The following is an 8,587-nucleotide window of genomic DNA, read 5'->3' on the forward strand; positions in this document are numbered from 1 at the left end:
CATTAGCCTTGGGAAATGATGATGAGAATTTTACACTACTTTCTAAAGACAATCAGTGGCAGTTATCACCCGGCTCCATCCATCCAGACAGGAATCCGAATTATGTTCAGTATGTCACATTAATGCAAGGTGGTTTTTTAAGATTAGATCTACTGTACATCTTTACATCTCCGTCTTTATCAGTCTTTTATCATTAGTGACATCACTAGTGAGCAGAATCTGAAGCTGTATTACTGTTAAGCTCTGGAAGCAGTAAAACTGGAGAAGCAACAGCAAAGTGAAAGGATATTATATTGAGACAAACTTCTTTCGATAAGTTGTCATCGGTTAACCCCAATGATCCACATAACCTGACGACAAGCAGATGGATCGCTGACCCTGCGTTGCTGCCTCTAACCTCATCCTTTGACGTCACCAGCCATCTTGTTTACAGTGTCATTGCGAGAATCTGTGAACAGTGGTTAACTTCCTTTTCCATTGAATTGGGATTATTGATGCCATTTGCTCAACACAATCGTACCATTTCCTGAATGAAATGAATGTGCTCCTAATGTACTACAGAAAAGACCACAGAACACAGCACCTACAAAATGGTGGTTACCCATAACGCACTTTGGTTTTACGACATCTGTAAATGACGGACTGCATTTCTATCTTTTCTGGAAGAGAGATCTGTCCTCTCTTGCTTCTTCTGAGGTTTCTACTTATTTCAGTTTCAGTTTACAGGAAAATATGCAGTAAATTGTACTGGTATAAATAAGGCAAATCATGGTATCATGTTTAATCAAGAGAAAATGACCCATTCATTATTATTACATATAACAAATACAAAATTCCTTCTTGTTTGTAAAGGTCTAGGCTGATCCCTAACATACAAACAGCCCACTGTCTCCACACATCCACTTGATTGGAAGACCTTTCAACCCCACCAAACTCCCCCCATCTTTCACTCCTCAAGAGTAAACATGGTGTGTGGAGTGTATCCTCGTTTTTTCCACCCTGACCCTCAAATGAAAGAGCTCATTCTCCGTTTCCTCACTCTCTCACTCTCCGTCACATCGGCTTTCCAGCCGGCAGTCTGACTCACACTTGGACAGATTCATGTAACTCTTTCCATTTTCTACCTTTTCTCAGAGTTGGAGAAACAAGCTGCTGCAGCCCAGGTCAAACTTGCACAGAAATCCTGTAATCATTCAATGTGAGAGGGCAGAGTGACTCACACACAGAGTGGCTACATTCGTTTTGAACTGTGAAGGGGTCATTCAGTAGTTGGGAGGGGAGGGTGACACTGCTGCACATACATGACTCACATGTCTCACACACACACACACACACACACACACAGTTTGACCACACATACTGTGCACAGGGAGTCTTATCTAGCTCGACGGCAGAGTTCGAAGCGGCCCTGAATGACAGTGGAGAGAGATGACATGAGAGATTAGCAGGTGAACACACTGAGCTGCCTGTGTGAGATACTTTAAAAGTCATTGTTCTGTGAAAACTGATAACATGTGACTGCTGAAGAGTGGTTGTTATAATTCAGCTCTGTAGTGAACTGTCTGACAGTAAAACAATAATTGATATTAAGTTTGCATTAAACTACTTATTCAGCTCAGATAAAAGACAGAACTAGTCAATACAGATCAGTGTTGGATTAAGAGAACAACAATTTCCCAGTATTATCATATTATGTCTTTCTTAAGGAAATATTGTGTCAGTCTTAAGCATGTAGGCCAGTTTACTCCTCGTGGTGAAGTACTATTCACCATGAGGGGACGAAGGCCGACTATGAGGTCGCCTCATGTCGCCTGTGTCTGGACCAGTGAATTGTGGTGAACACACCACAAACACTACGGCCAAGGACCCGCTATTACATACGTTCTGTGTCAGAGGAAGCAACTCTTCATATCAGCAAATCGCATTGATCTGTATTCATTACACTACTTATGTCTCTTCTCGTGAACTTCTTCGCTAATCTCAACAACCCATCAGAGTGATCTCTCTCTCTGAATCATTTCATCAGAAACAAGAGATTCAAAAACGTCAGTGAGGGTCAGACACAAGTCACTACTGAGTTGAAGCAGGTAGAAGTAACTTAGTCACGGTTAATACTGTTATTCATGCCTGTAACAATGTCTTTAGTGTTGGCGGTTTTTCTACTGTTCTGTGTGTCCATGTTGCTTGTACGGAAAGAGGTTTCTGACCTCAAGAGGTCTGTTTGAGGATAGCCCAAACCAATAATCACAACAAAAGAAGGTTCGCCATTGCACTGATGCAAAAAGAAGAGGCAAACTGAAAAAAGGCTCACCTCAGCAAAACGTCTAACAGCTACCAAATGTCTGCTCTACATATGTCTCCATGAGTGATGCGTGCCAACCGCTGCAGAAATATACACAAACAAAGGATTAGCAGCGGTTTCAGGTGCACTGCGTGTCACAGGCGTGGTGAAACACAACCGCCGTCCTGTGCACCCACTCCCCCCTACATTTGTTTGTAACTTCACTCATCCTTACCCACTGAACTCATTCAGGAGGAATCAGTAATATCACTGCTGACCCGCAGAGAGAAGAGGCGCAGCTCAGTCCGCTCTGTCTCTCATTATCTGCTGCCTGTTCGTCAAACTTACTGGAGCCAGGAGAAGAATACCTGTGTTCTCTTTGAAGTCCGAGCCTGACTACAGTAAATTATTAGCTTGCCAGCAACACAGCTTCAGGCCCTTAGGACACCCCCTGGCTGTTCCACTGTGGGTGCAATTACCTGTCCTTCCAGTTGTTGGGTATCTCCCAGAGATGCTACCAACAACTGTTACGCCTCGGTCTAGTACTACCCGGGTTTATCTTCCCACCCCCTGAGAGACAGGGAATGGGGGTGAGTTTATGTAGGCATGTAACAATAGGGTGAGGGACAGGGAGGGAGAGAGAGAGAGAGAGAGAAGCAGCACAGCAACTCAGATTAAATAGCCAGCATTCCTGTTAAAGGAAGAGAAGGTAGCCTTTGGGCTCCAGACAAGTCTGCACTTGTGTAACGTGGGGAAAGAAAGAGATGACAAGTGCAGTGCTCCTCCAGTCTAACAGAGCGTAACAGGAAGTGGCAAGGCCTACTTCACGCGGGCCCTCAGAGGTTCAGCGGCTGGCTGGGAACACGTCACAGTCTCCAAAACCGCCAGCTACAACGCCCTGAACACACCACCATCTTATAATCAGCACGCGTTATTAACGTTCACTGGAATTACAAGTTTGCTTTAGCGGAGCTCGGGCTGGCAGACGAAAACCCTGCAGGAGTGAAAAAGTCACAAAGAAACCAAACTGGTTATTTTTTGAGAAGCGATTATTAAAAACGTAACGTCTTTCTGGCATGCACAACCCACACTGCTCTGATGTTTCGACTGCAGAGAGAGATAATGAAGCTGCACTGGTTAAGTACAGTAATTGCAGTTCCTATAATCACAGGAAACTTTCGCCCATTTCGCGCGGGCAATGTCCTCTGTTTCACGAGGCAATACCATCATAGGTAATCAATTATATGCAGACACTAATTATTGAACAGCGTCTGCACGGGATCCCCCTCTCTGTATTGACTGAAATGATGAGTGAGTGGTATAGAAAGGAGGAGGGGAGAGAGAGAGAGAGGGAAACCTGGGAGGGACTCGTGTCATATTGTGCACTGAGGCCTAATTTCATGCTGTGCTAAAACACACTGCTGGCAAATAAACACGACAAAAAACAAAGGGTTTGACCTGGAAATGTTAAGTCTCTGTGCTTTCAATCACCACGGACAGCCAATGGGGTTGTAGGATTTAATCATATGGGAATGGCTAAGAAACAGGTTTGTTTTCTGCAGCTGTATTTTCTTAATGAGACACAACCAGACAGCTCATATGATCCATTTTTGCAGCAAAAGAAATAAAAACACATAAACTCTCACAAGGGTCACCTGCGATAAAGTTCCCACTGACTACACATGACACAACATAACTCCCTCAGAGAAGCTAAAGGTGAATGTAATGTAGGGTAAAACCTAAAACAAGTCGTAAAAAAATACTCGACGGCTTTGCCAGAAAATACTACACCCGGTCCTTGTCTGCCGCCTGAAGTTATTAAAACCCAACTATCTGATTTTACACAAGTTGTCAAAACTGGAGGTAACTTTGCCCCAGAGCTGCAGGAGCTGGGGAGAAAATACTGTTGAATAATACTGTTTTCAACTTTATCCAGAGAGGACGAGGTCGCCGCTGACGGTGCAGCCAAAGCCGAGCGCAGCATTCCTGTATGTGGACGCTGCCGTCTGCAGCTCGGGCTGTAAGGGGGGTTAAGCCATTACTCTCGGTAAAACAATTATCCGCGACGACTTTAAAATACACCGCACCGACACATAAAGTCTAAACTCATTATAACGTCCCCCGTGAGTGATGTTTAAACCATGTACTTACCCGTAAATACAGAGAAAACGACAGGCGAAGCGTCTAATAGGTTTCCTGTTCGAAAGTTGCCGTGTGTCAGTAGGAAAAAAAAAAAAAAAAAACATTGTACACGGAAGTACACATCCACCCCCCCCATCCCAATCCTAATCCCAATCCAAATATTTACATATGACGCGTAAAAAGTAACAATTTAATACTTAAAATAACGAGTTCATTTGTATAAAAAAATTGTAACAATTTGCTTGTGTGTGTTTTTTATGAAATAAAATGAAGTCGCCCCTTCAAACGGATCGTTTCCGCACTGTGTTACACGGTAACCCGTCCCCCCTCTGTGATCTACCACATTTAAGTGCTTTATTGGCGCTATATTTGCATGTGCAAGTGATTTATATGTTGTTTTTATATGTGTTTGTCTGTAGGAATGTCTGTTTAAATATTGTTCTTATTTTATTTTTTTTATAGACCAGCTTTACATATCCACCATTTTACCGCCGATAAGAGGTTATTAGGTCAGCCAGGAACTACGAAGAAGCCTGATAAACTTGATTTATTGGTTATTATCGGTATTAAAGCGAAAAGAAAATTAGTTCCTAAGTGAGTATCTTATTTCCTCCCAAAATACCAGGATTAGCTGTGTAAAGCAACACTCATTGATATGTGTGTTTTTTTTTTAAAGTATACTATAAATATACAGCAGAGATTATTGCTGCTACTGAAAAGATCACAGCTGTTCAAAGAACATCTGTTTGGTCAACTGTTTGTCTCATATTCGAACTTTACTCGCCGCTTGCTCACCGCTTCACATCTATTTCGGCTTTCTGGCGCCACCCTGTGGACAAACATGGTAATGTCCTGGTCCTGGTGTATGGGAGGGCTCAAATTCACTTGCTGTCCGATGTGGCCAGTATCTGTCCCACACTTTTCTCACAATTTTGTCAGAAAGAAAATATATTTATAACTAATCATAATAATAATAAGTTTCCATAAAACTTCTGTGTAATTGACCACCTGGTCCTAAATATTTTTCATACAGTATATCATTGCTGTAATATGTGTTCTGTTACCTCGCTAGTTAAACACATTAAAGTAGGGAGGACTCTAAAAAGAGAACATTTGATAGCAACAGTTTCCTATTGGGGAGAAATTGCAAACAAAAATGGTCTCTTTTTGATAATTGCTTGTGTATATCCACGCCTAACTAGAACAATGGCAGGTGTGTAATAAATATAGAAGTCCAACAGAGTTTGCATCAGTTAGTTTAGGAATTAAAATAGATATGATCGTGTGTGAAAGGTCACATAACAATGACACAGAAGTTCCTGTTGGTCACATAAGGACCTTTAATTTGATCAGGACTTGTGGTTTGTTTTACGGTTAAGAATGTGAGTGACAGTGTTGTTGTTTCAACTGGGAGCATAAACTCAGTTTAAACCATTTAAATATATTTTTGTCATTTCATTGTTTGTCACAACTGCACAGAACGACAAATTCCATACTCAGACTAAGACTTCCCAGGCCTTGACAGATACTGTTTTGGATTTTGAATACTCAAATGCTAGCTCAAATCCAAATCGTTTGTGTACAATCTTGGTCAGATGTGATCTATCCAGATTTAGTTGTAATGATATATATTTATATGGTGTCAAATCATTATGTTACCTCAAGTCATTATAGTAACATTAGTGTTATTGAGAGAAACCAAACAATTCTCATTTTATATATTAAATTATCAGCACATTTGCTGAATCAGCTGCTATTTCAGTCATTAACTGGGACTGTGAAAACCAAAAGCCCAAATAAATGTAGGCCCAGCAGAGTTTCCAACAGCCAGGTTTAGATATAATGTGCGTGTGTCTGAATTATCATGAATGACACCAACTATAGGTCTAATCTTACTGTAGTTATATTTCTTTATTGTGATTATGTATGAACATCTGATGAGCCTTTATGCGACTGCTCTGACATGGTAAGTCTTATTGTTATTGTTAAATACTCAAATTATGGCCCACATCATAAGAGATATATTCTCAGCATTAATTTTATTAGTCCTTCATTTTATTAACTATATCTTGTTAAATGTCTAATTAATTGTTTAAACACAAATCCATAGCATTTTAATGTTATAATGTACAACCTCTTATTTTTAATCTACAATAGAATACAACATATTTTCAGGCTTACAAACTATTCTTCAGTCCTCATATGGGTGCATGCAGGGCAATTCTCAGTGGCACAATGTCTGGATTGTTTCTGCTGTCGCTATTACTAAACTATTAATTCATTAGTAAATTAGACAGGACTGATAACCACTAAGCACATTTCAGACTGGGCAGATATCAGTGGTTTATTTTGAATTATTTATTAGATTTTAATTAGACGACTGATATTATAAAGAAAAATGTACATTTAAATATCACAGCAATCTTTCTCTTTTGTTTTATTAAATGAATATTTGATGGCAAAAAACACTGTGGCAGAAATTTTCACACCACCCTTACCTCTTGTTGCCGCTGTCGCTGAACAAAGAGTCCATTCAACAAAGTCATAGTCAACTATCCAGAATAATATTTATTGCTTTTGAAGATATTAATCTTTTTCTTCTTTTTGCACTTTCCATTTTTCCTCTTTACAGTAAAACAAAGAAAGGTGACAGGTAAAACCACTGCATTGTCATTTTTGGATGTGTACACACACATACACACACAAAGGAAACAGTATTTACAGCTGTGAGTTAGTGTACTCCTCGTGGACGTGACTGGAGGCCTTTCTCAACAAACATAGAGCTTCACATTAACTTTACAATAGAGCTTTCACAACTAATCGTTATACCGCCACTGTTGGACAAACCATAGGCTATAAAGGCTATGAAACTGTACAATATGTGTTCACTCTGTGCTGAGAAACTGTAGAAAGGATGTTGGTCATAAGATCTGGGCAGACCAAAGATAAACATTTTTTATTTTTTATTTTTTTTCCCTCCACTGTTTAATGTCCTCAAGCAAATCAAACTGCCCCACTGCTGGCATGGACAAAAAGCATTGATTGAAAAATAATCAAAACAGATTTGGGGGAGAGGATTTAAAAAAGAAAATGCAAAGACCAATATCGTTCACATTTGACTAATTACAGTACAGTTACACTGAGTGAATGCTAACTAGAAAAATAAGTCTAGCGGCATGTTTTTGAACCCAAAGGGTTTTTACACTGGGCATCTGGCAAAAAATGACCAAAGGGCACAATTAACTGGGGCCGAGGACGTCAGAGACAATTCCCAGAGTGAACTCTGTCCTCATCGTAGAAAAACATCTTCAGAGCGCAGATCTTCTGCCGTTAATAATTTAAATTTTGAAACACCTAAGCGTATAATTTTTCCAACATGTTTAAATATTGAATTAAATCACAACAATACAGCTAAATCTTATCATAGTGAATAATAATTAAATGTCATGTACACCATATTAAAATATATACACAGAAATAGTCATACAAATTATAGATTGGTCCAGCTCCCTCTGCTCTCTTTTTCTTTCCTGTTAGAAATGTGCAGGAAACCACAGGACAAAGTAAATATTCACAGACTATCACGGTTAACACTATTAAAAATATGTACTTTTAGAAGTGAAATTAACCCACAAGTAATGACATATAAAAAAGAAAATGTAAAATTAAGTTTAAGGCTATAATGTCACTCACAGAACTGCAGTGATGGTCTTTGAAGGAGACGTTGACTGAAATGACCACTAGGTGGCAGTAGTTGACTAGGTCTCAAAAGTCATAGTGATTATATATATAGTCTAAATCTCAAGAACTACAGGATAAATCTGTAAAATTGGATCGATCTGAGCATTATTTGTTGTTCTGTTCTGTTAGTACAGGGATGTTGTTTGTTAATGTTTGTCAAGGCAGGCATTGTTGTGTTGTAATTTACCACCTGGCTGCTTTCTTTCATAGCTTAGCTGTGGACAGCGAATTGTAGAGCGCTGCTTGCAATGAGTAAAACCAGTCTACAACCCATGGAGTGAACATTTAGTGTGAGATATCAAAACAGAAAGGGCGAGATGGGGATACAGACAGCCGACACCGTAGAAAAATGTATTCTAAGATGGACAAGTCGGAAGTGAAGTGAACTGTTGGCAAGTTCAAAACTTACACAGCAAACAGTGA

General features: G+C 39.8%; 1 protein-coding gene across 9 annotated transcripts in view; it reads right to left on the reverse strand.

The window, feature by feature from the left end:
• arhgef1 (Rho guanine nucleotide exchange factor (GEF) 1) overlaps positions 1-4,504 on the reverse strand; it is a 39,643-nt gene extending 35,139 nt beyond the window's left edge. For 6 of the 9 annotated variants that reach the window (XM_084557433.1, XM_084557437.1, XM_084557436.1 and 3 more), the window contains exon 1: positions 4,433-4,493. The gene's annotated coding sequence lies outside the window, so the exon portion shown is untranslated. Of the gene's footprint in view, positions 1-4,432 lie in introns of all 9 variants that reach the window. The other 3 variants (XM_084557434.1, XM_084557435.1, XM_084557431.1) reach the window with 3 other exon arrangements.
• Positions 4,505-8,587: the final 4,083 nt, after the last annotated feature.

Source organism: Chelon labrosus (assembly GCF_963514085.1).
Source record: "Chelon labrosus genome assembly, chromosome: 12".
NCBI classification, from domain to species: domain Eukaryota; kingdom Metazoa; phylum Chordata; class Actinopteri; order Mugiliformes; family Mugilidae; genus Chelon; species Chelon labrosus.